At 44.5% G+C, this 4,553-nt stretch overlaps 1 pseudogene; it reads left to right on the forward strand.

Moving 5' to 3' along the window:
* Nucleotides 1-1,621: 1,621 nt before the first annotated feature.
* Nucleotides 1,622-2,183, forward strand: LOC125095158 (40S ribosomal protein S6-like; annotated as a pseudogene).
* Nucleotides 2,184-4,553: the final 2,370 nt, after the last annotated feature.

Genomic DNA, 4,553 nt, shown 5'->3' on the forward strand with positions numbered 1-4,553 from the left:
CTACGGAGATACCTGTAGTATCTCCTTAAAGAGAGTTGTCAACTCCCATCTAACATCTATCTTGACAACTCTCTCCCCTAATACTGGAGATGGTAAACCAACTCCTTGGTATAAAAGATAACATGTTGGGAGTCAAGAGCAATTTTTAAGGGAGACAGCAATCAAGAATGTTTGCTAATTTAAAATCAATGTGATTGTTTCAGCCAAGATAAAGTAACATGGACTAGATTTGCCCTCCCCCTGAAACAACTAAAAAATTGACAAAATATGAAATAATGATTTTCATTCACTGGACATCAGGCAGCATACGACAGTGACCTGAGAGATGGGAAACAAAAAATATGATTCTTGTGGTTACCCCAGCGTACTACCTGGAGAGAGTTTCTAGGCCAAGGCTCGAGGAACTGGACCACAGGTGGAGCTTGGCAAAGCCCCTGAGCTAAAGAAGGGGAACTAGGAGTTGGGAGTCCAGGAATTCACAAGTGAATTCCCAAAGAAGAGCGCTCCACACAAGAGAGGGAGAGGGAGAGAGCTCAGGAGAACTACAGCAGGTCCCTTTTGAGCCTTTGGCTGAATTCTGATCAGCACATGCATGAGAAAAGCCTGGGGGTGACTAAGGGAACAATCCTCAGAACTCATATAGGGACAGGAATAGATTGTGTTCCCCCTAAAGTAGAAAAATGTATAATTCATGGGACTTCAGATGGAACATTCAGAGGGTTTCACCTTGATAGTGGAGAAAAATTAGTCCTAAAGTCTGTTCTAATCCCACCTAACAGAATTTAAAATCTACATGGTTGAAATCATTTATTTCCCTTCTTTGGAGATGGTTAACTTTCCATCTGGTCCCTCAATAAATATTCATTAAATAAATAACTGTGAAGTTGACTAGAGATATTTACTTTGTCTACATTTCGGCATCCAACTCCCCACTTATACAGATGCAAGGGAAGACATGGGTGAGAACATCACAGAAGTGGACTAAGGTGTGTCATTTGTTGGGGAGCCAGAATATCCCATCCCCTTCAAGATCCTTCCAGCTGAACTAAGAATCAAGTTGTCATGAGACACAGAAAATCAAACCTAACAGTGTTCATACTGGGAATCCAAACAGTCATGGAAATTCCAAAGGCAGGCAGAACGAGATATATATGTCATCCTGAACTAAGGAGAAGGGGATTGGGGTCTGGGGTTTCAGAGGGAAGGAATGCAATTCACAGGGCAGTGAGCAGGACAAATGTTGGTAATTGGATATTTTCACTGCCATACAGATGGGTCACTCAGATAAAACTTATCTTGGGTAATAACCATTATTTTGGGAAAGGCTCCCAATTTAAATTCTTCTAAGTAGTTCAGGGAAGGGCCAAAGTCCCTGTTGAGGCTGCACGGTCTTAATTGCCTTCAGCTCCAAATAATCCTCATGCCAGAGTGACCCATCTTGGGGCACCCTGCCCTGGGGCCCTCCACACTCGATTTCTATTTTCTCCTCTATCTTGCTTGTGTTCCATTTAGCAGCAGATGAATCCAGGATAAAGCTAAAAAATCAAATGTCCCCGTAAGTGTTTAGAGAATGCGATGGTGACTCTCTCATGGCACCTCGGAGGCGGGAGGCTGATTTAGGATGAAACGGAAGATCTCTTTCCCAGTTACTGGCTGCCAGAGACTCATTGAAATGGATGAGGAATGCAAACTTCCTACCTTTTATGAGATGTGTACAGCCACGTAAGTCGCTGCCGATGATCCGGGAGATGAATGGAAGGTTTTGTGGTTTGGAGCAACAGCGGCAATGGCAAACAAGGCTTCCCCACAAAGCAGGCGCTCTTGACCCATGGCTGTGTCCACCTGCTGCTGGGTAAGGGGCATTCCTGCTACAGACTAAGGAAGACTGGAGAAAAAAACACAAATCTGTTCAGAGTTGCATTCTGATTGACAATCTCAGGCTTCTCAACTTGGTCATTGAAAAGGGAAAAAAAAAAGGCAGAGAAGGATATTCCTGAACTCACTGATGATAATACTGTGCCTTGTCACCCGGGACTCGGAAGAGCCAGCAGAAGCAGAGAAACCTCTCTGAAGAAACAGCGTACTGAGAAAAATAGGAAGAGGTTGCAGAATATGCTCAACTTTTGGCAAAGAGAATGAAGGAGGCCAAAGAAAAGCACCAGGACCAGGTTGCCAAGAGATGACGGCTGTCCTTTCTGATAGCTTCTACCTCCAAGTCTGAGTTCAGTCAAAAATGAGATTTTTAAAAAAACATTATTTTATTTATTTATTTGAGAGAGAGAGAGAATGAGAAGGGGGAGGGTCAGAGGGAGAGCCAGACTCCCCACTGAGCTGGGAGCCCGATGTGGGACTCGATCCCGGGACTCCAGGATCACGACCTGAGCCAAAGCCGAAGCGAGCCACCCAGACACCCAAGATTTTTCTAAGAGTAACAAATAAATAAGATCAGACGTCAGATCTCAAAAAACAAAACAAAACAAACAAAAATAAAACAAAGCCCAAAAACCAAAAAGCACGTATGTGAGGATGGCCCCGGAAACTGTTCCCTTCCTCATTTTGAATAGACAATGTGCCCATTGTTTGGTAGCATCACTGCCCCCTTGTTATACAATGATCCACAGAACGTCATTCAGGCATTGCTCCTCCCACAGACTATGCTGGTGAACTTTCCACCCACGGCATTTGCTCCCTGCTCATTGTTGCTGTTCATTAACTGTGAATTTGAGAAATTCAGTCATGTTGTTGGAATTGTAATTTAGTCCTCCAAGGTTGGTCTCATAAAACTTCTGTTGAAATTGTGGGTTTGGAAATGGAAGCTGGTTCTTTGGTTTTATTCTTAACCTCTCATTTACTCTAGTGCGTACCCTCTGTCATGGGTCTAGCCAAACCCTCTACCATCCTTCCAATCATCTGCAAATGCTCTAACAAGCTTCTAGATTGAGGAGTCTTGGGGGTACAGATTATATGCACAGGTTGGGGCACGGGCATAGAATCTGGCTTCTCTGTGGAGTGTCATGCCTAATGTCCCACTTAGCTCCTATCTGACTTCAGTACTGGCCTGGGCTGGGTCTCTTTCTCTCTCTCTTTCCTTCCTTTCTTTCCCTTCTTTCTCCCCTCCCTTCCTCCCTCCATAATTATTTTATGGTGGGAAAATTTATGTAACATCAAATTGGCCGTTTTCACCATTTGAAATGTACAACTCCATAGCATTAATGACTTTGTTATTAATTTTGTTACATAATTTTGTTACATAATTTTGATCACTACCACTTTGTTACATAATTATGATCACTACCTCCTGCCAAATATTTCATCACCCCCAACAGATGGCTAATGTGGGAGGTGGTTTTTTCCAGAGGGGACTTGCCGCAATTTCTTTGGGAACACATGTAATTCCACAACTGGACTTACCATTCTTCCATTAGGAATTGGAGTCTGATATCCCCCACCAGGAATCTGGGAGAGCATGTAACCCCTCTGACTAAAGAGCAAGGCAAACGTCTGAAGCAGGGTAATAAAAGATCAGGCAACTTCTGCCTTATTCTTTGGAACCTTCCTGGTTGCAGCCCTGAGCGGCCATGGGGTAAGTCCTACCACCCCGAAGCTGCTTTGCTACAGGGAAGGCAAGCCACGCAGAAAAGCCATGTGAGGACAGTCTGCAAGATAATCCTTGCCCCTGAGTCATCGGGCACTTCCAGATTTTTCCAGCCCTCGGCCTTTGAATCTCTCAGACTGAGGTCTCAGACACCATAGAAGAGAAACAAGCCATTCCGGCTGTGCCCACTCCGGACTCCCCTGTCTCACAGGATCCGTGCCCATAACACAGCCGTTGTCAGTTTAAGTCGCTGAGTGTTTGGACAGCTTGTTATGCAACAGTAGTGGAAGTCTAATACAAATTGGTTTTAATGCCTAATGCTAGCTATGCTAAGACACGTGAGCTCCATTTACCCTTTCCTGCCTTTCGCATTATTATTGCCATACTGTGACTTATGAGATATACCTAGTCTTGCAGGTGACCAAAATATATTTCTCATATACATTTGGTCTTTATCCATGGTTACTGGCTCACAGCTCTCAAGGCCCTAGGAATTTCCTGAGCAATAAGAACAATGGGAGAATCTTTTGCTATAATATTTGCTCTCTGGTCCTCAGTTCCTGAAACCACTTCAGAGCTGTAAAGGTGCAATGTGCATCGTGTCGTTGCTTTCTTTCTTTTTTTTTTTTAAGATTTTATTTATTTATTTGACAGACAGAGATCACAAGTAGGCAGAGAGGCAGGCAGAGAGAGAGGAGGAAGCAGGCTCCCCGCAGAGCAGAGAGCCCGATGTGGGGCTCGATCCCAGGACTCTGGGATCATGACCTGAGCGGAAGGCAGAGGCTTTAACCCACTGAGCCACCCAGGCGCCCGCTTTCTTTCTTTTTTAAAAGATTTTATTTATTTATTTGACAGAGAGGGAGAGAGCACAAGTAGGGGAAGCAGCAGGCAGAGGGAGAGGGAGAAGCAGGCTCTCCACTGAGCAGGGAGCATGAAGCTCCCAGGACACTGAAATCAT

The sequence above is a fragment of the Lutra lutra genome, chromosome 3 (assembly GCF_902655055.1).
Source record: "Lutra lutra chromosome 3, mLutLut1.2, whole genome shotgun sequence".
Lineage (NCBI taxonomy): Eukaryota > Metazoa > Chordata > Mammalia > Carnivora > Mustelidae > Lutra > Lutra lutra.